General features: G+C 33.5%; 1 long non-coding RNA gene across 1 annotated transcript in view; it reads right to left on the reverse strand.

Annotated features, from left to right (window-relative positions):
• Window positions 1–669: 669 nt before the first annotated feature.
• Window positions 670–24,208, reverse strand: part of LOC120588124 (uncharacterized) — a 124,316-nt gene continuing 100,777 nt past the window's right edge. Inside the window, exon 5 of the long non-coding RNA XR_005649145.1 lies at window positions 670–1,290. This is a non-coding gene — a long non-coding RNA (uncharacterized LOC120588124). The remainder of the gene's footprint in view (window positions 1,291–24,208) is intronic.

The following is a 24,208-nucleotide window of genomic DNA, read 5'->3' on the forward strand; positions in this document are numbered from 1 at the left end:
TCAATACACTGCAGGTCCTCGAATAACATCACTTTATTCTAATGTTAATAAGAAAAAAACCTGATTCCTGGCAGAGGCCACTGTCTGTGTGGAGTTTATATATTCTCCCCATGTCTGCACGGGTTTTATCCAGGTACTTTAGTTTCTTTCTACATCCAAAAGATGTGCATATGAAGTGAGGTGACATGTCTAAAGTGACCCCCTCTGAATGACTGTGAGTGTGAGTGTGCCCTGTGATGGAAGGGCATTCTATTCAAGTTTGGGTCCCAACTGGTGCTCTGAGCTGTCTGGACAGTCTCTAGCCACCCGCCACCCTGAACTGATATAAGCAGGTTGGAAAGGAATTGTCTTACTTGTTTTTTTTAGTCTCTCTTAAATGTATGTATGGCTCACATTTATTTTAATGTTTAATATTAGAAGTGTTTAGGGTCTTTATTTAGAAGTTTTGTAATATGCTGTAAGAACTTAATTTTTGTTTATACCAATTAGCTTATAATTATATGTTAAAATCAATTTATATCAATTAGCTTATAATAAATTATTTGTTGTTTCACTTAAAATCGCAGTTTCCAAGAACTTATTGACAACATTAAATGAGGTCTTACATGTTTGTATATTGTATCATTCTATTGTACACGTTAACATATGTCATATGTCAATAATATCTCAATAAAACTGGTAGTGAGGAAGAAGCCCTGACAAAAATATAATAGCATCCCCTAAGACAGGTGAGGGGTTTGATTTGTGATCAAAATAAATAATAAGTTACCTTACTGCACAGAAAGCCACAGAAGCAATGAAATGATACCAAAAAGAAGAAAAAAGCTCATCCTTAAGAATAATATTTTAAAATCTTTCTCACTGTAATAGATGTCCTACAAGAAATTATACTGTCAGAAAAATATTTTCCAGCCTCGAAAGGTTAAAATTATGCTCAGCAAGGTAAAAAATTGATTGAAAAAATATTTTACTTTCCACCTTAATAATGATTATTTTTGTTTGTTCGATAGAACATACATATTTTATCCCAAAAATGACACGCTGTAGATATAGAAAATATAACCTAAATGAAGTCAATGCGATTTTTATCTCCAAGAATTTAAATTTTGAGCAGAATCACGCTGAGAGTAAACATAATTGGAACTGAGACATTTGTTTACGGTGTCTGAAGACAAAGTTCTTGGAACTTTTCAGTTCTTACTGGTTCAGCTTGCCCTTCAGTTTCCTCAATTAGCCCATAATCCTTCTAGTAAGTCCCTCTTTTGCTCATTGGATTCAATGTTTCAATTCCTAAAGAAACAAATATTCTTCATTAAATTTTTGTATCATCAAAATCAAAACACATCTTTGACATTAGAGCAAGTAATCACTAGAAAAAGAAAACAATATGAGAGTCAAAAAAATTTGCAACAAGATGAAAAACAAGAGGTCAAAATTTAAAATATGATGTAGGTTCTGAAAAACAAATTAGTAACAAGGAAATCTATTTAGTATAAATAGAAGACTATTCAAATTCACCCATATTTCTGAGGATCATAAAGGAATAAAAACTAAGTGATTGTTATGGACTGAATGCTCATGTCTCTCTCTTCCCTCAATTTATATGTTGAAACTCTCATTCTCAATATGGCTATATTTGGAGGCGGGACTTTTAAGGAAGTAAATAAGGTTAAGTGAGGTCATAAGGGTAGAGCCCTGATCCCTTAGGATTAGTATCCTTATCAGGACAGAAAGGAGAAAGCTCTCTCTCTATCTCTCTCCCTGTTCCTATGCACCAAGGAAAGGCCCTATAAAGACATAATTAGGAGGCCACCATCTGCAAGCCAGGTGGAAAGCCCTAACCAGAAACCAAATCTGCCAGAACCTTAATCTTGGACTAGTCTCCAAAACTGCTCACAAATAACTGCTGTTTAAGGAACTCAGTCAGTGGTTTTTTGTTATGGAAGTCTGAGCTGACTGATAACCAATGATAAAAAAAAAAGGAACTAGATCCAGGAAATTTAATCTATGAGGGGAAAAAAGCTTAAAGAATTCATGATAGTATAAAGCAAACAGATCCACAACAATAATCAAAAAATAATAGAAACATTCTTAAGCTGAAAATGAACATTAGCTTGAATATTTAAAGGGTTCACCAAGTACAAAAAATGTAGACATACATAAAAATAAATATTTTAATGATTATAGAACATTTCTGCAAATATCAAGAGAAAAAAATTACCTACAAAGAAATAAAAAATATTAAAATGAATTCAAGTGCCTATTATGCGAAGCAAATGACAATAATAATAGATTAATTAATGTCTGCAGTATTTTGAAGAAAAATTATTGGTACTTAAGACTGTTATATCACTATTCCTAATGTTTTTGTAGGGCAATGTACATACTAATCAAGATGATTTAAATGTTATAACTAAACACCTTAACATAATAGATTAACACATCAAGATTTATTTCTCACACAAGTCATAGTTCACCTTGGTTTGAAAAGGGGGCTCACTTCCTGTTTCATGCAATCGTTCAGGAACACATTTTTCTTCCATGTTTAGTCCAGAAGAGATATATCATTTCCTCATAATTTATGGATAAGATCTAGTGACATGGCCAGGCCTCAGTGTAAGAGACTGGAAAATGTATTTAGCTGCATGCCCAGGTAAAGAAAATAAGTTCGACAAACATCTAACCAGCACTATGCAATAAAACTTTCTATAATAATGGAAATGTTCTATTTTATTGTCTAATATGATAGGTACTCATGTGGCTAGTGTGACAGAAAATGTATATTTAATTTTAGTGAATTTAAATATAAATAACGATATGTGGTGGTTTTCATACTAGAGAATACAGACCATCTGCACAAGGCAATTAGGATATATATGTTCAAGGGAGTTGTTGAGCATTATTGGTAATAATAGAAATCTGGAGACAAAACAAATATCAAACAATGTGGGAATTTGTAATATGACTCTCTCAGCGAATGGTTAAAATATTATTTCTTGAATATTAGTGCTTAAGTTCTGTGCCTGTGGAGGATAGGAATTTAGAAGAGTTGGTAGGAAACATTAAAGTATCAGAGCAGATTGGCTATTCTAAAACCTCAGTAAGGTACTGTTAAAAGCACCATGTTTTGGTCTAAGGCAGTGGTTCTCAAAGTGTGGCCTGGAACCAGCAGCACCAGAATCACCTGGGAACTTGTTGGAAAAGCAAATTCTCCAGCCCTACCCCAGACCTACTGAGTCAGAAATTCTGGGGGTGGAGCCAAGCAATCTGTGTTTAATAAGTCCTCCTAGTGATACTGACACATGCTTAAGTTTGAGAACCACTGATCTAAGGCAATAGTTCTCAATCCTAGTTGCTCATTAGAATTACCAAGGGAACGATAAAAAATAGGGTTACCGTGGCTTTACCCTTGGAGAGTTTTAGTTAATTGTTATGTGACAGGGCCAAGTATTTTTAAAAGCTCCTTGGGTGATTCAAATGTACAAACAGAATTGAAATCCAAAACTGAGGTGACCCAAAATGAAAGCAGAAAAGGAAACTGAATGCAAAATTTATTATAAAAAACTTTTTCTGTCTGTGGTCCACAGCACAAAACTGCTGAAAGTCAGTGATGACATGTGATAATTATAATAGCTTGATTCTTCGTACCATTTCAAATTTCATGTGACCATAGACAAGGGAGTAGAAATACAAATAGAAGCCCTTAGTGGTACAATGGAACTGAAAAAGTCTGAAGTTCCTGGCCCAGACAGCTGCACAAGCCTCCTGACAAAGCCTCCCTGAGATGCATCCTGAGATATTGTTCCCTTCGACTCTCCTTGCCATTTAGCCTTACTCACTGCTCAGAGGAAGACGCCAGGGCAAAGTTCATGAAGGTGGTCACAAGTACAGACTCAGGAGACAGACTGCCACAGTTGAATTTTGGCTCTGCCGTGTAATTTAAGAAAATAAGTTAATTCTTTTATGCCTCACTCTCCTTTTCTAAAACAAGGATAACACTATTTTTCCTACTCCATAGGGTTGCTGAGAAGGAAGAATATAAGCCACTTAAAAGGGTGCTTGACACTTGTTAGACTTAGAACAAAAGATTAAAAACAGATCATACACTAGCTTGTTGCTAAAAACAAAACCCAAAAAGGCAGATCAAATTAAACAATCTTGAGTTAGGGGTTGGTTATTAGCTTTAAAAGCAATTATACATACATTATATGGGATGTGTATAATTATGTGTACTATAACATATGTTATAATACATATTATTATACATATGGTTACACATGGATGGATAGATAGATAAAATGTTTCAGACACCATTCTAGAAAACAGCAATGAAGAAAACAGAGAAAACCTTACTGTGAAAGAGATCACATTCTAGCATTTTAGTGGGGTGACAGAAAATAAATACACAAGTAATATATAACATCAGGTAAATATAAGCACTACAAAGAAAAATAAAATAACATAGAAACAAGAAATGACATTTGAGGAGCAACTTGAAAGAAATAAAAAAAGTAATGTTCACATCTGGAGACAGGAAGATAGAGCCGAGGAAACAGCAACGAAAAAGCCCTAGGGCATTATGACCTTGAAGTGTTCTTTGACTAACCACAAGGAAACCAGTGTGGGTGGAATGGGCTGAGTAACGTGGAGCCCATCAGAGAATGAGGTTTCAGAGGTGGTCATGGCCAAACATATAGAGCCTTGTAGGGAATAAGTCAAGATTTCTAATTTTACTTTAACATAATGAGAAAGTAGGACTGTTTGGGCAGGAAAGTTTCCTTGATCTGATAGTAGATTTTAAAACAAAATCTAATTTAACTACTATGCAGTGAATTTGCAGTACTGGGTCAGGAGGGAAAGTGAGACACTAGTGATGGAGCATAAGAACCTTATAGTTCAGACAAGAGAGTATACTAGTTTGAACCAGGATAATGTCAGTGAAAGTGGTGATAAGTAGTCAGATTCAGAATAAGAATTTATGAAATATAAGAAACTTGAATTTATGGGTATGATTTATGAGCATTGGTTTGAATCATAGGGCCAGATACTAAGATATGTGAAGACCCATTGGTTTGGCCTTGTAAATTTATTCTTCCCATGTGGAGGTTCTAAGAAGTTGGAGATGCAAGTCTGATGACCAGAGGAAACATGAGTACTAAAGATTAATCAGGCTTCGCAACTGTATTTAAATCCATGAAAATATATGATATCACTTAAGAAGTAAGTATAGATGAAAGGAAAAAAGCTAATTGCTTGGCATCCAACCAGTTATCTAAGTGAAGTATTTGCCCCCAGGCCTGTCTGTCAGAGGCCTAAGACTGCTTTTCCATAAATTATAACCCAGGGTAATCACATTCATGTTGGAAGTCCTTATATGAGGATGCTGTGTTATTCATGTATGACCTTGATTTATAATATAAATACCTTGATTTTATACTAAACCAGTATTTCTCAAATAGTAGCCCCAGTATCGGTGGCTTACATGAGATATGCTTTTAAAAATTATTTTTTGGTCATTTAAGTCTGAAAAACAAAGTTAAACAAAGTTTAAACAAGAAAATAAGTTCTTTTTTTCCTATAACTTTTTTAAAGCTTCTAATTGCACTATAATTCTTTGTTGTGATGTAGAGTAGCCACAGTACCATCTAGTCAAAGAAAACCATGTCATTTATTAATATCTCCACAGAACACACTTTGAAAAATAATAGACTAGTCTTATGTTATAGATAGGAAAAACTGTCCTTAGGAATGTTATTCTTATCTTGTTTGTTCTGATTTAAAGTCTTAAAAGAAAAAAATAATAAAATAAAAAAGTGATGGGGCCAGAAGGAAAATACCATTTTTTTCTTAGTGCAAAACATTTCCAGATAAGGATGCAAGTGAAATTAGCTTCAATGCCCAACATTCAGGTTGTTAAATCAAATCACAGAAAAGCAAAGCCCTAAGCCAAATAAATAAACCTCTAGTGATGGAGCCATAGTGACTCTGACTGGCAAATCTGGAATTATTTATGAATGAAAGAAATTTCCTAGTTTTAAAAATGACTGATATGCTTAGATTCAGCAGTCTATAGTCCTGATAGACATCAATTCTGATAAAAGAAGTTTATTCACGCTGTCTTAGGTGTTAAGGATTTCCTGATTCCCATATAGTTATGAAATGATAGTGATTTTTGAGAGAACTGTGGTAACTTTAGCTTCTAGATTAATCCGAAAATATAAAGTAATCATTTTTAAAGATAAACTAAAAAAGAGGTTAAATTCTGGGCTCTCAACTATTAGATTTAGTGCTGACCCAAAAACATGAAGATAGACTAACAGCCTTGAAAATCCTTGTAATCAGTGTTCTAAGATAGAATGACCTGGCATTTTGCTAGTGATTAAGATTTAGATAATTTCTTTTATTTCAGCTCTGCCCAGGTTTTGAAAGTATTGGGTAGTGTGAGAGAAGGGGGAGAAAATGAGGTGTAGACTTAGAACTTGTAATTGAAAGAATTGAATTTGCTTTAAGATTCCAACTGATAATATCCACACAGAACAAATGTTAGTAGTTTTTATGAAAATAAACTTAGAAATTGTCAGTCCGTATATAACTAATGTGTGTGTGAACATAAAAAAATAAAGTCAAGTTGACCTAAGTGATATCTCAGAGAAATTTCCAAGTTCAAAAAGTATGAATCAAATAAAATATTTAGAAAAAAACTTAATAAAGAAAAATGTTATAGCAAAAGATAGGAAAATTATTCTAAATAAGGCTCCGGTTTGCAGTGTTTGTAAGTATTATGAAGGTAAATCAAAAAATTGGGTAGATATCACTCATCAGCATTTATCATGGTCCAGAAGTTAACCTCAAAATCATGTACTCTATTAGCTCTGAGTGTATGCATAAGCCATGTTCGGATTACCACTATGGCTTTCCTCATATAACAAGAGATATATTAATATGAATAGAAGATAAAAAGTAATCCAGTGACTGGAAATGCCTGTTTTATATGGTAATGTAACACATTTCCCAGGCCACTCCAGTCCTAGGTATAAAATGAAGACATATTAGCAGTAAATTTTACTTATTCTTGTTGTGACCTGCAGTTTCTCCAGTTCTTAACAGGAAAACCCCAACAGCTATCTTCATGTGTTCACAAGCAATTTCGCTCAGTAACCACGTGACAACACCATTTGAATGTTGTTTGTTTTGGTTTGCCTCCAATCATGACTAGAGTTAATACCTCCTTCCCACTGAAAGGCAGGAAGGTGTTTAAACATTCTCTTAGGTTGTGCTCCCTAGAAACACAGCCTGATTTGAGGATTGTTTTTCAATGGTATTTTGGAAGAGTGCTTTTATAAGAATTAGGATGAGAGAAGCAGGAAAGAGTAGGGGGAAAAGCTAAGCAAAGCTATGTCTCAGCTGGAGAATAACTTCCTTCTGATCCCACAGTGAATTTCTAAAGTTTAAAGTGTACCACAGAGGTAATTTTACCTTAAGTTAAGAAGCTGCCCTTTAGAACACCCATGTCCAAAGTCCACAGTCATTGGCCAAAGTCCACTTGCAAGAGGTTTGGGAAGGTGGCTTCTCTTTGGCCAGTAACAATTCTTGGGAGAAAAGGAAAGCTATGGGTTGTTATTAACCAATGTTCACACCAGATTGGGCAGATATTGTATATATTCCAGCGTCTTCTAAATTTAATTGTTTCATCTGTCTCTCCAAGTCTGGTCAGAGATCCTGTGAAAACTGTTTACACTCTGAACCTTCATAAATTCACCAAAGTAATGCCATCTCATGAGGCCTCTCTGGAGACGACAATTGAAGTTTCTCTTCAAGGCACCTCAGCTTCATTATTGTCTCATTTATTTCCTAAAACAAATACATTTTCTTATTAATTATTTTGTTTTTCTTTTCTTTCTATTGATATGAATTAAATTTTTATCATTTTATTTGATTTTATAACAGATACAGATTATAAAGAGCAGTAATGATTCAAAAGCTCCTGAAAATAAAATCCAGAGTTTGTAAAACACATGTTGCATATACTTTGTAAACATTTATATTTCATGATTATCTCTATGAAGACCTGAATTGTTTAAATCATGCTTTTAGTTGATGGGATTCAATAGGCTCAAAATTACATTTTATTCTACTTTTCAAATATTAGATTTGCCCTTGCCTTATCTTTTTATGAATATAATCTTTAATAAAAATTAAGGTAATAAAGTAAATCCAATAATAAACATAAACACTCATTGGAAAAGAGACATAAATCATTTTCATATGACTCTAGGTATAAGAATTTCAGTAATTTGTTTCCAAATATATAAATAGTATACTTTGGTAAGCAACAAAAGAAGCATATTTTCTTCTGTCAAATATTCGGTTTTTAACCTCATGGCATATAGTTTCTTTGTGACCAAAAATGTATTAAATCTATAAAAAGGAAAGAAAATAAGGTTAAATAATTTGGACTCACATTTCGTCTCTCTCAATAGTTCATTTTAAAAGATCAGAATGTGTTTTTCTATAGAAGAATGTCCTAAATATTACTGTCTGCAAATAGATGAGAGGGCTCATGTTATTTTAGCATTCATTTGAAGTTAGGAAACCTGAGTTCTATTTACAGCTCTGATTGACATTATCAGCTAAAACCAAGCATTTCATCTACTCTTCCTGAAGTTTCTATATTTGTACTATCAAATAATAATTACTATGCTTGTTGCATGGGGAAAAGTGGTTACTAGACATTGTAGTGATTGCATCAGAAAGTATATAAATGTTGAATCACTATGTTGTACACTTGAAAATAATGTAATATCATATGTCAACTAAACTTTAATAAAAATTAAATTGAAGTAAGTTTGGTACTTTAGAAATGAAGCATCTATTTCTAGAGACTCTGTAACACAGTATTATCAAGCATGTATTTCACAATCAGACTGCCTTAGTTCAAATAACATCCTCCCTTGTACAACTATGAGTTATTTATCATTTCTGTGCCTCAGTTTCTTCATCTATAAAATAGAAATAATATTAGTATTCATCATAAAGGGTGGTTATGAGGATTCAAGCTGTCAATATCTCTAAAGCTCTTAGAGTAGTAGTTGACACATAGTAAATGGTATGTTTGTTAATGAATACCATTCAGGTAATTATCACAAAATTTAACATTGTTTAATTTGTACATGTGTTGGTAGAGGGAGTCTAAAATAATAAAGAAGCAAATAACCATCCTTTAAAACAATACATAAAATGACATTCAGCAATAGCAGAAACAAGTAAAAAAATTAAGCTGCTAAGCCATCAAATATGGTGTTTCTCTTTGTGTAGTGGAAAAAATGGTGTACCCAAAGTTTGTGACTTGCCTTAGGTTTTAAAATGATGGTTAAAATAATGAAAATAAAGTCTATATATCTTGTTTCTCAGGTTAATATCACTTTAACTTTAAAAACATCATAGACTTCTCAAAGCCTCTTAAATAATTTTAAAAGCAATATAAAAAATGTTCAGAATTTTAGAGATGAAAGAGTCAACTTTTATTGGCAGCAGTATATAGAGTTTAAAGATTAATGTTCCTGCCTCCTTACTACCTAGGTATGTCAATATGACTAAGCTCTGACAATTAATATCTAAGCATAAGTGCTGTGTGAGAGTTCTAAGATGCCTACTTAAAGAGACTCTTCTCTGATCTTTCCTACTCTTGTAATGACAATGTGATGGTGGGTGGGAGCACCAACAGCCATTTTTGTCTATGAGAAAACCTTGGGAATGGAGGCCATGTGTTGAGGCTGGTGGAGCAGAATGTTGGAAGGAAACTGGGGTCCTAATATCTGTGAAACCACCAAGTCAGCCTCGGCAATCGCTTACCTCGTGTTTTTAATTTTGAGAGAGAAGTAAAATTTTATATTATTTAAACCAATGTTAGTTTTATACTTTCCTTTTATTCAGTCAAATCGAGTGTTAAATGATGCCTCTCACAGAAAGGACATAAGCGAATTTGCCTCTTCCCTACGCCTAGTGAAATGTGGAAAGCTCTGAATGGAGAGAATGAGGTGAGGGGATATGATCTGAAAATATATACCTTAGTAAAAAGAAGTATTTTAGTGACCCAGGTCAAGTTACTCAAATTATCTGCATTGGAATTCAGGGCAAAATTAAATTAGAAAATTTTGTTTTTATTTCATTTCTTCCTGGAGATAGGCAACAGGATTTGATATTTCTGGGGTCCTTGTCCATATACTTCCTTTCCTCTCCATAGCCCCAGAATCCCATCAGGACTCTTTACCTGAAGCTAATTATAGTGCTGTCACACAGTGAGCGAGGAGTGTCTCTGACAATACTCCTACATTAAAAGAAAATGTAGCTCCCTTCAGTCACAATAAATGGCCAAAAATATTCTTTGTGAATGCTAATCTGTTATTTAAAAAGGTGATATTTTAAAAATACATATATAGAGTGGAGTTTTAAATAGTTCAGAATTAAGCAAGGACGTTATGGGCATTTGTCTTTTTTTTTCTTTTAATATGATGCATAATAATTTGCCACCTAATAAATCTCAAAGAGCCAGTGATTATAATAAAGAGTAGCTGCTTATTTGATAACCAGAACTTTGTTGATTTTCTCCACTGAACATAATTTGCCTTGAGTAATGTTTCAGATAAATAATTTCCAAAATATGTATGGGAATTATAGGTCTAATCAAAATGAATAACAGTATTAGGTAAGAATATCTGGAACAGATATAGCTTGCCCATTCTCTGAAAACATTAAATTTAAATACTGCCAATACTGAGGACTCATTTGCAGTACAGTTGGTCAATTCCTTATTAGAAACAATATTTCTTATAATTTTAGTTAGAATTAACTAACTTCATAGGATTCAGAAAATTTATCGATTTATAGATCTCCTGTTACACAAAAGACTATTTTGTTTTGTTTTGTTTTTTTCTGAGAAAAAGAAGTGGTAGGAGCAGGAGAGATAATATTATTTGAAAGACATGAAATAAGTCATGCCTGATGGAGACTGTAGTATTCATAAGCAGAATAAGACTGAATTAAACATTCTATGTTCGTAATTCAGTTGGTTTTATAAGTTCTCACTGGGCTTAATGGGGTGTACAAGTAACCCATCCTGAGAAATAATCTGTAAAAGGGTAGGTCACACACTGTAAAGGAAACTCAAATTCTAATATAAGTGACCAGAAGATAGTCTCAAGGGAGGATAACTAAACTCATTTCCATGTCTAAAGCTCAGAGAAGAATGTGTTAAACCCAGGGAGATGGTCTGCATAGAGTTGAGAAAAGTTAACCTAAGGAAAGAAAAGTTGGCATATTTATGCAATGTTGCCCAGGGAAAATGGAAATTAGATCTGACTAGAGAAAGTTCATTTTAGTCAATAAAGTACATCCTCGAAAAAAAAAAAAAGTTTTCATTCTATTTTATTTAAAACTCAAGACCCAAAGAACTAGCAAGCTAATGCTACTAAAACAAAAATGTGGGTGGGAGAAATGCAGCCTTTAATTTAATTTTATCTAAAGGCCACACCACTGCTTTGAACTACTACAGCTGAAAGTCACCCACATCAAAAGAAACAAAGAGCCAGCCAAGAAGACATTTGGCAGGAGGAGAGTGAGAAGTGTCTAAGGGCAAAAAGCAGTAACTGAAGGTAGAAAGTAGTATGATTTCAATTGCTTTATCAGCATCTGTCTTTACAAAATCCCATTTCTTTATCTGATCTGGATGGAGGAAAGAGATGTAATTCAAGACTGTGAATCACGTGTCTTGTATATAAAAACATCTCCTTACCCGCAGACATATTGAGTCTGAATTCATGTGTTAGACTATCAGAATGAGAGGGAAAATGTGAGAGAGGGAGAAGGGGAGTGAGGAGGAAAAGAAGAGGAAATACTCACAGTAGAATTTTCCCCAAGAATAACTACTCATGCCTATCATGAAAATATATCATTCCTACTTTAGCAGCTTATCAAGTATTCTGACGGTGAGAAAGTGTGAGAGTATTGTGATCTTTGGATCCCATCATAAATTTCTTAAATATCATATTAATTGGTTGATTAATGTTTACTTATGAAATTAGGTATCATGAGACTCATAGTAACTGAAAGTCAGTTACTAGAAGGCAGAACGAGTTTCATTCAATCTTCTGTTGCAAGTTGTAGTAAGCGAAATAATGTCTGGAACCCATAAATATATTATTTACCATAGCAAAACAGACTTTATGAATGTGATTATCCTGGGTTAAGTAGGTTGGCCCAATCTAATTATATGAATCCTTAAAAGTGAAGAACTTTTCCTGGCTCAGAAAAATGAGATAGAAGAAGGAGGGGATATTTGAAAAGGGGGCTCAACCCACTATTCTTGGCCTTGAAGATGGAGGAAGGAGCAGCCAAGTAATGAGGAAAAACTCTAGAAGCTGAGAATGGCTCTTAGCTGATAGCCAGCAAGAAAATGGTGATCCAGTTCTAACTGCAATTAACTTAATTCTGCCAATGACTGGAATGAGCAAGGGAAAATTTTCCCCAAGAGCCTCCAGTAAGTAAGGCAACCAACCCTACCAGCATCTTAATTTTAGCCCAATGAGAAAAATGTCAGGCTTCTGGACTACAGAACTATATGATAATAAATTTGTGCTGCTTTAAACCTCTAAGTTTGTTGTAATTTGTTATGACATCAATAGAAAATTAATACACCAGCATTTAGCATTTTGTTGGACATATCAGAAGCACGCCAGACAAACTTTAATTAAATGAGTCATTCATAAAAACGTAAAAAAATCTACTCAAGTCTCTCACCTCTTAAACTTAATATTTAATAAAATGTGTTATTCAAAAACATCAGAGCCAACAGATATTTTGCGGTGATGGGGGAGGGTCATAAAATATATCGATAGAGAAAATCCCCATTTGACAATCCATAGTTCACACTACCACAATAAAAACTCAGAGAAACACTGCAAAAATAAACTTTGCAAACTTTATTTATTTTATGTTTTTCAAACTTATTTGACCTCAGAAGCTTTTTTTTTTTTTTCTTATGAAAAACATTTTAATAGTCTCTGGAATAAAATAAGGAACTATGATTTTAAGCAAAACAGTCATTGGCCTAGCTTGAGTCTCTTTTCTTAATACTACAGGAGAATCAGTAAACCTTAGTAGAAAGAATTATAAAATGATTAACATATTTAGTAATTATAAAGGTCATATGGTTATTAATAATGCTGAAAAGAATAATATTCTGAAAGAGCAGACTATAACATGGCAGGTCCATTTGTTCTTTTAAGAATATCAAACCAAAAAAAAAAAAAAAAGAAAAGAAAATAATATCAAACCAAAAAACCATTTATCTTAAACCTTTCCTTGGAGAAAATTTTCTGTTTCTTTATATATGTGCAGAAATATTATTATAATATCAATAAGTCAAGCACTTGTAAAAATCCATATCCTTGATCTGATGACAATATTTTGTCACTAAAGTATTTAATTCTAAAGGTTGAGAATTTTATTATATCTCAAAAGAGGAAAATACATAAACAAAAGTTAAACATTAACAATTTAATGTTATTTTTTAATTTATTAAATAACCTGAAGCCCAGTGAATCAAACTAGAAATCATAAAAATAAAATTTAGTCTATCTTATGATGTGCTTCTTTACAGTAGCTTTCTCTTCTTCTAAAGGAGTTTAATGGGAAGACAAAACTTCCAAGTACAATTTCTAATTGTCACTGGACTCATTAAAATTGATTTTACAATTCTAGATCTCCAAACAAAAGACATTTATTGTTCTGAAACTCAAAACTTCACTTTGACAAATTTATCATAAATGTTCTATCAACTATTAAAATTTTATTGAAGTCATTATTGCCAAAATTCCAGAATTCCAGTATTTTAATACTATAATGGCATTAAAAATACTAACTAAAACATAACAAAAAATTACAAAAAAATGCAATTTCAAATTAAAGATCATATATGTAATACTATATGTGTTTTATATATAATACTGTGTTTTAGTGCCAACTGAAATGTGACAATAGAACAGAAAAAGTTTTCATTTGTAAGCTGAAATTTTTCATCATGATTGCTTCAATTTTACCTTAGATTAGAATGCTAGCTCCTTTTCTGATCACATTATTTAAAGTCTTGTCTTTACATATGAAATATATGAATTGAGGCACAATCAATCCATTATTTCAGCCTGCATAACAGCTGATGTCAACCACTGGTAGGCTGATGTAACCTACATCAATCATGAAAATGGCTAAAATGTCTGATTTTACCAGGGCCAGGTGTCATGATCAGCAGCTACTGAAAGACATGGCAGACTGCGGAGACTTGAGTTGATCTAAGTACTTATGCCTCCAGCCATGTGTAAACTAAAATTAATTAAATTGTGGCCAGGAGTATATCTGAGTGATTTTGAAGGAACTGTTAGTTTAAACACCTTAAAACATATTCTTTAAGAGATTATAATGAACTCACATGGAAATAATCCTTTTAACAGATAAGAAAATTATTAGTCTAACAGTCATCTTTACTTCCTGTTTCATAGACTCTTGATAAAGATAATTTGAGGATATGTAAAAATTATCAGGATAATCTTTCTAAAAGGAAAGTTTTTTCTTCCCTCAGGTTATTCCAAACACACAAATAACCTGAATCACATATTTGACTGAGTCATTATGAGCACTAAAGTTGAGGACTAGTCCTTCCATCTCCAAACTTTCTGTTCTACCTAAACAGTGCTGCACTTTAGTGTAAGCTAGATCAGTAACCTCAAACATTATTTTCTGTTTCTCTTACTTGCATGAGAGGACAAGATTAAACCGTCTGTTGACTTTCAGGCAGGGCTCCCAGAGACCCAATGAAATTGGCTAGGGCTGAGTGCTTAAACCAATTAATTCTAGCAGAATGTGGAGGTGGTCTATCAACAAACTGGTCCACTCACTAGTTCATAAAAGCTGTAATAGGAATCTCAGAACACATCTTTCCTGATAACATCAAGAGAAAGTCTGGTGCTCCTTCATTGTGTTTATAGAATAGGGCTGAAAACCAGGGTTTGCCATTTGTTGATGCTGCTGTTGCATCCCAGGTCCTTATCATGCATGCCATGAGAGGGACTGGTGATCTCCTAATCATGATGGTTAACAGACACGAGCTCTCAGGTCAGACTTCTGGCAAGGACAGATTTGGTTTGCTGTCCTTGATGGTGATGGTCACCAATAGACCACTATGGCTCTGGTCTCTGTGAGTTTCCTGCTGATAAAAATAGCTTCCTGAAGTCCTATTCAGTGTGTGCTATCTTGCCTTGTTTGCCTGACTCTTGCCCCTTCATCTAGAGTACCCTGAGCCTATCTTTGTTTCTTGTAAGCTGAAGGTGCACAACTTAGATACTATTTTACATAATTCAAACAGAACAAAATTTCCAGACATTTTTGATGAAAATACAGCTCTTGCCAAGAAAACAAATATTGGCAACAGAGAAGAAAGAGCTTAAGATTTTATTGACAAAGTTTAAGAACCTGAAATTTCTCTGGAGAATGGTTTAATATAGGTCTTTCACCAGAAAATAGTATATATCCTCTGTTACAAACTAGAAAACAAATGATGTAGTCAAAAGAACTCTGGATTAGGAGTCAATAGACACATCGTAGACCTGGCTCTGAAAACAAATCAACTGTGTAACCTAGAGCAAGTCACTTAATCTTTTTGAACCTGTAGAAAGAGAATTTGTAAGAGAGGGAGCAAGAATTGCCATGGCAAATGAGGAGCAACTAAGTCATAGACATTCCATGACTTGAAACTTTTGAGCAGCATAATATATTAAAACAGGCTTAGATGGTCAAAGAGGGGCACTCTAATATTTACACTTTGAAAAGCCCGTCAATTCATAAGTATAATGAAAACTTTTATTTTATCACCAATATTTTAATGTCTATATATCCAGTACTGGATGAGAAAGCAGATGACATGTAGAGTATATCCAGCAATTTCACCCAACAAAATTATTTTAGGATAAATATAATTAGTACATTTTAAAAAACATAAAGGTAACAACAACAAATAGTCACCACTTCTTCAATAATTACCTAACATGCTCTGAGGAAGTACTTAGATGCAAAGAATTTTTAAAATGTGTTCACTCAAAATGTAATAACACATGAACCTCACATGCCAGTTTGTTTTTCTAAAGAATTTAAAAGCGTTTTGCATGATTTCATTCATTCATTTTAAAGCTTTTATTTTCAATAAAGGAAAAAAGATGTCCAGATATAAAATAGCTATGTTTATAAAAGATGTTAATAAGTACTGCCCAGTTAGGATTTTAAGAATAAAACTCTCTGGAATACCAACTTTAGTTTGAGAATTTTTGTTTTATTTCTTGTTTTGTTTTTCCACCTGCTCTTGGTTGGATTGTTTTTTCTTTTGAGAAGATTTTCCATCTTATTTATTTTCTAAGTCCATTACTTAGAATCCTTAGAAGTTATGTTTTTAAAGTTTCATAATTAATAATAGCAAATACTGTTTTTTGTTTTCTTTTAAATTAGAAATAATTTATTATTATTGTTGTTGTTGTTGTTGTTGTTATTATTATTATTATTATTATTATTATTAATCTTTGTCTTTTTTTTTTAAAACCAGAAGGTGGAGGGGGCAATGAAGACAAAGGAAGTGGTGGTAACTACCATGAAGTGAGAAGGGAAGATGCATGATGTATATGAATATATGTGTGTGTTTTTGCAAACCTTTGTAGCTGCTAGTTGTCATCTTTCTTTCTGAGTTTCTCTTTATCCAAATACCATCTCTCTACCAGTCCTGGCAAGGTCACAGATGTTTCGCAGACTGAGAAACATTGGGAAACAGTGGTATATAGAAAGACTAGTGTGGAGAAAAACAAAAACACACCCTGAGGAGGAGGACTACTGTCTTGTCTTGACAAGATGGTGGCAGCACAAATTGTTTTTGTGTATCTTAAAGAACAATTCTATCAGTGTTCCAGAATAGTGCTGTGTCTCAGCATGGTCTTAGCATACTATTTTGTGACAATATCCATGTTAGTGTTTCTATACTGTAATTAAATGTTAGAAGTACTAGATTTTCTTACCAAATTATACATTATTCCACAAATTTACAAAACAGTGTGAAATATATTTTCATATGTATTAAAGTTAGCAGCTCTCCAGTGTCTTGTATTAGTTTTTTTGACTCAATTCAAGAATGATTGTTTTACATTGGTTTAGATTTAATAAGAATGATATTTTTATCCCAGGAAGACGACAGTCACATAGTCTTTTATTTTGGAAGCTATGACAATCATCCTAAATTCCTAATTCTGTACAAATACATAGTAGAGTCTCAAAAACAGATTTATCTCTTTACAAGCATGAATTACTAGGTGGTAGATAAAGAAATACAATTTTTTGAAACTCAGAGTAAGCTCAGAAAATAATAATTTATTTAAACTGGGATCCCCTTCTCCCCGTTTCTTTATTGGTCAATAGTTGGTTCATTTTAAGAAAACCTGAGCTCATTTGTCTGTACAAAGAACTGCATTAGGTACCAAAAGTAAGAAAGACTTTAGCTTTCAAAAGCTTATAGTCACCTAGGCAGAAAGACAATATACAGACAATACAATAGCATAAGATGGAATATAGACATAGATACTAAAAACATGTTTTAAGTAATATAGAAATGGTGAGAGAACACAGATACATTCACTTGGGTAGAATCATGAAAAACAAAAAAGTATCTGGAAATGTTGATGTAATTATGATATCTACAGATAAGTGGTAGAAAGTATTACAAACAGAAGACTGAATGAGCAAAAACTTGGAAGCAGTAAAGGTTGAGCACAATTATTCTACTGTGGGTCAGACACTGGTCTTAGCACTGGCAATACAATAATTAAAATTAAGGGCTTTCTATGTTACGGAGTTCATAGTCTGGTAATGATCTGAGAAGAACAAGTAGAGAAGTTTTTTTTCCAATAAGACCAGTACCACCCAATCAGTTATTGGGAAGTTATTCAGTGAATGCTGGTGTGTGTGTGTGTGTGTGTGTGTGTGTGTGTGTGTGTGTGCATGGACATGCACACATGCCTGAGAGTGCTTTAAGCAAGTGAGAGACATAATCATAGTTGTGATTTAGAAAGATTAATTTGGTAGAAAGGATGTGAAATTGATAGAAAGGAAGTAATGAGGACAGGACATTTACTTCTGTATATCAAGTTCACTCTTTTTTAAGTAAGGTTTTACATTTTATCTCTCTCCCTTTTAATATATATGTGTATGTGTGTGTGTGTATGTGTTTATGTATGTGTGTGTGTGTAGTTTTTTTTTTTTAATGGAAGATGGATAAAAGTGATTAGGGTCTCTTGCCTTTTCTGCACTTGCCACCTGCTTGGGTTTCTCTTATCATATATCTTGCATGGTCTGTCTGCTGCTTCTCACTGTTTATTTCTGCATCCATTGCTTTTTCCATAATCTCCTTTGTCCCTAATGCCAATCCCAAGCACTCAAAAACTGGTTGAATTTATTACTGCCCACTTTCAAACTCCAATCTCTAAGTTCTTATATGGATGTATATTTCATTTAGATTGGCAGTTCAATTTATAATAAGGAGACTTATACCGACAGAATCATATATTCAGGTCTTTTCATTTAAAAAATATATAAAAGAAAAGAAACTCTGGTACCTCAGATAAAAGGGCTGCCCATTTACAAAGTAGATTAGGACCAGATGTATGATTGTGGAGAAAAAGGATTAGGAATCATAGTAGATAAGACAACAATGGGTCACCAGTGTGGGACTATAGTTAAGAAAGGGAACATGATAATGGGTTACATGGGTAGAATTATAAAATATAAGAGCCATAAGATACTCAGCTTTAATCAGTCTCTACAGATCTGGGCTTTTGTATCAAAAGGAGTGTGATGACAGGGCCTGCCTAAGGCACAACTGCAAGGTAAGTGAATTTGGCTTCAACAGCTGCTGACCAATCTTATCCACACCCAGCTTATCACCACCAACGCTTACCCCTACAGGTAGATAGCACTCACTACTGACACATGTGGCCCACCACCCTGGCACTATCCACAATGCAATATCATTTGGTTCTCTGTCTCTCTTTCAAATTTTCTCATAATTTGAGGTTGGGATCTCAGAATTTTGATAAACTACTTCAGAGAAAGTAGTTATGCTTTCAATGGAAAGCGTAGAATAATAAGACTTAAATCTAATGCAATGGCATTGCAATGGTGCAATTTCAGACAATATGGCACACAATCTAGAGATATATTGGGATGGGGAGATGTAGTAAGGATGGCTTTATATTTTCTTGTTCTATAAGAAATATTTAAACTCAAAACACATTATGCATGTAAATATCTACAGTAATACATAATTCTGGCATAAAATAATTTAGAATGGCTTTAGGCAACTAAATGGGTAAAAGATAACATAATTCATTTAATCCTAAAACATAATGCTCTTTACTTTTTCTTGCTGAGTTTTAATCTATTTGTTTCTGAGCAGTTCTTCAAGTTAATAGGATATATATTCTTCATATAATCATGATCACTCATATATTCTTTCATTTAAAATCCAGGTCATTCACTAAAATACTTAAAAACATTAAACCAAATTAGAGAGCAGTTGATCTCATTCCTTTTTTCTAAGCTGCAAAATAGGACTGAATATATGGAAACTCAAACTAAATCTCTCAAAACTTTTCTATATTTCAGAATATTTAAGTCTTCAGAACTATAATTTGGAAGTTTGAGTCAATAGGAAGATTTCCAACACATCAAAAGGAAATAGCTGAGAAGTCCTTCTAAATCTATGATCCTTATGGGGCAGCCAGGAGGGGGAGGGAGAGAGTGTCCATTTAAAGCAAACCATGGCAAATAGTGCATATTCATTACATTTTCTTTCCAGTTAGAGTCAAATCTGCCCTCTAAATATGCACATTTATTCATTCATTTACAAGTTTTTGGTTTGATGTTTCATGGAATTTAAATTCTAGTTGAAAGGGGAAAGAAAATGAACAACTTAAATAATATCAGATGAGGATGGGTGCTCTTAAGAAAATAAAACACAGTGACATGATAGTGAGTGGATGATGTGATGATACTCCAGATAGGAAAGCAGTAAAGGTCGCTTTGAAGAGGAGATCTTTGAGATGAGACCTAAATTTCACCAAGGATCTAGGCTTGCAAAGATCTGAAGGAGAAGCATTCCAGGCACAAGGAGGAGCAAATTCTAAGTCCTTAAAATAGGAACAAGCTTAGAAGATTTAAAGAATAAAATGATGGCTGATGTGTCCACAGTAGAGTGACTGAGGAAACAAGAAGAGAAGAAAGGTGATCAGGGAGAAACAAGTATGTGCCAAATAATGTAGGGCTTTTTAGGTCTTGGTAAAGAACTTAAATTTGATTCTGAGTTAATATGGAAGCTGGTGAAGACAAACTGGAGAGTGAAGTTATCTTTTTTTTTTTTGATGATTCTACCTGCTATATAGGGAATAGATCGAAGGTAGACAGGAGTATAGAAGAGGGATCAGTGGAGAGGCTGTTGCAGTTCTTAAGGAGAATGATCAGGTGGCTTTCACTAGGGTAGTAGTAATTTGAATGGAGAAAAATGAAAAATTTAGGCTATATTTTTGTGGTAGAGCAAACAGAACTTGTTTTTTATTAGATGGAGGAGGAGAAAAAAAATCAAGTCTAAATCCCAGTTAAGCAATGAAATTATATACGTGTGAAAAAATTTTTTCAAAAAAGAGTAAAAAATCATTAAAACTAGATGTATATTAAAGTCACTTGTTGAACTAATCCTATTGGAAACAAAAACTCCTTTAATTTTCATACAATAAAATTCAACTAAAAATGTGTTATAAGCTTACTATGTGCGAAGCACTTTGATAAAACAGATAACGCAAAAGATACCATTTGTGCTAAACATAGGAGACATATAAGTAACTAGAGAACTAATTTTTAGACAATGCTTTCAAATCAAGTAAAACATTTATTGAATGCCTACCATGAGCACAGCACTGCTAAGAATAAAAGGTGGTTATACAGATGAACAAAATGTGCCATTGGCAGTAAGTGACTTAAAACCCAAAAGAAAAACATAATTTCTCTTGGAATTAGCTATCAGATATTATAAAATATACATCTATCCATTCTATTTTCAATAAGTTTGGAATTATCATTGTATTGTTTCCCAAATCCATCTCTGCACTTGCTCATTGGCACTTAGTGGTCATATTCCTTTCTGCGTTTATATCATGACTCAGCAAAGTATGCTGAAGGGATTAAAGCAATCAGCACATTGTTTTTCTTAGTCATAGTTTGCTCGGCTCGTGCTGTTTTAGGTAGAGAAGATGCACTGCTAAATTAAAAGGCTATGTACTCACAGCAAGTGGGTTCTGATGACCTAAATGATTGGAAAGAGAGTAATTTGCTATGCTATCTGAACTCTGAGTGTGCAGAGTGGAGTCATGTATGGGACACAGCTCTGTGCTTTTCTATGCATTCATGCACCAGGATTTCCCATTCCACATAATTAGTCACTTTATTTTAAAATAATTAATAAGAAAGCATTTTTAGTATCTTGTGTGTTGCTAATGGTGTGTTGCCACTAGCATAAAAATGCTTCAAATGTCTCTTTGGAATGTGAAAGTGTCTCAACTCAGCATCAGGCATTTTCAGGGCTGAGTGGGAGAATAGTGACAGAGGGTTTGTGTCTTGCAGAATGACTGAGATTACCTCATCTGCTACTTATAATTGTAGGTGTTAAATGCCAATGGTCTGTTTTCATTTTCAAGGGAAATTTTGTATTATGTCAAAGCCAATGGTATGTGTATATTCATGAGATTTATGGCAAAGTTTGGTAGAAATGCTTAAGGAGTATAATTTTTACATATGGAAGCAATTGAGGGCAAAACACAGGATCATAGGACAAATCTACTTTCAGGGATACAGCTGACTTCTCTCTGAGTTCAGATGAGTACCTAGAGGCTGGATCTAGCCCTCATAGTGATAAAAATACCATGTTCTTACGCTTATGATGATAGACACCTGCTATTTAGACAATTTCTCCCAACAGCAAAAAAAATAAAAATAAAAAGCAAATTTCTCATTGCTAGCACTTCCCTACTCACAGCTGCTTTTTCTCCATACTAATCACAGCAAAGCAGACACCCATCTCAAAATTGACCAGAGAATGCAAATGGAAATAAAAATCTTCACTAACACATCTGAATATGATAACCATCTAGCAACAGTGCTTAGGAAAAAGGGGAAATTTTAAAAGAAGAAACTTAACTGAAATGGAATTAGAGATAAAAAAGAGTTTAACATAGAACAAATTCATAAGTCTGTATTCAGATTTAAGTCCTTTATGTGTATGAATATAAAGTAAAACATATCTGAGAAGATGTGTCTGTTTATCTTTATCAAAATGATATAACTTTATTCACAACATCTAGAGAGTGCCTATCGTGAGAAAAAAATTTCTTCTTGTTAGATCAGAATGTGGAAACGATGGCATTTGTTCTGGGTCTTAAGAAGCAAAATCATTGTGTAGGAGAGAGATGGAAAATGATAATGTTAAACTAGCAGCCTTTTCTATCCTATGGAAAAGTAAAATTGATCCTATTTTAGAGACTGTCTCAACCATGCCTGGGGATGCTTCTTTCTAGACTCAAGGTCGGTCCTTTCTGCAAATAGAGCTGACCCAAACCTGACTTTCATCAACCCATTCTCCAGTGGTACTTGCTTCTGAATTATCTAGAGCTGTGCCTTATGGTTTCAGATTGTGCAACTCAGAATTCATCAGCATTTTCTCCTGCCTTTTCTGAAATTGAACTTAAAATAAAGCAGGTGCTCAGAGTCTGCTGTATTCTACTTTTCACATATGCCTCATTTAGCATATGAGAATTATAAACATTGTGGTTTCAATGATCATAAATTGGCTCTGTTCTAGGACCAAGTTTTTGTTTGCATTGATCTTGTCTTGTCACTTGATATTCACCAACATGTAAAGAATCTGGTGTCATGGAAACACAGATGATGAGAAAAAACGACTATGTTATAGATGTTTTTCTTAATATGGAATTTCCTGAATTTTGTAAAAGTAACTTGCAAACTGAAATATTTTATACAAATGTAAAAAAGTAATTGCAGTAACATTTTTATACTATTGACCTTCTAAAGGACACACTGACCTTGAGTCAATTTTCTTTCTTGTTTTTAGTGATGGCATCAATAGACAATACACGTATCTCTACATGATACTCATATGACATATATAAAACTGCCAGCCACAGGTAGAATTTGATTGCTTCAACTTCAAAGAACATTTGACTCACTGAGAACTAATTTATTAAGGTCGTAGTTGACAATATCAGCATAGATGCTATCTTAACTGAACCACTCTCTAACATCAGTGAAGAAAGAAAGAACTATGTATGTATGTGTTAATTTCAGTCACAAACTTACAGAATGTGAAGGGATTTGAGAGACCATCTGGTTGGCAGGGCCCAACCTGGAACTTATGAAGTTCAAGAACTTTCTAAAAATTATGAGAGATATTAGGCATTTTCCATTCAATAATACTACACATGTACACAAAAATAAATTCTTTTACTTTAATTGGAATTATGTAACTATGTGATAGAAGAAAATAAAAATAACTTTTTGTGAATTGTCATCAATTATTAATTTAAAATTGTTTTTGAAACAAATCAAGTTACTAGTTTTAAAAAAATCTCATCACCTGTCTTGCCCTCTTTCTAATCCATTCACTATGATGCTAACATTATGACATTTTAAAAAATCAAACCTTATCAAGAGCTTCCTTATTTATAAATTCTATTAAAAATTCTCATTTGCCTAAGGGACAAAACTTAAACTCCTTATCAGAACATATAAGACATTCAGTGGCCAAACCCCAGCTTACCTTCTTAGCGACATTTCTCATCCAGCTTCTCATTTCCTTCTACCCACTCATCCACCTACTCTTCTCAACCTCAAACTATCCAAAACTGAATGACTTGCAGTTCCTCAAAAATGCCGGGATATTTCATGCTGCCTTGCCTTTGCATACACTGCTTCTTCTGCCAGAAGTACTCTTTCCATCTTTGTTTGCCTAGCAAACAAACACTTACTCATCTTTCAAAATTCAGCTTATGCATTATCTTTTCTA

The sequence above is a fragment of the Pteropus medius genome, unplaced genomic scaffold (assembly GCF_902729225.1).
Source record: "Pteropus medius unplaced genomic scaffold, Ma_sr-lr_union100, whole genome shotgun sequence".
Classification (NCBI taxonomy): domain Eukaryota; kingdom Metazoa; phylum Chordata; class Mammalia; order Chiroptera; family Pteropodidae; genus Pteropus; species Pteropus medius.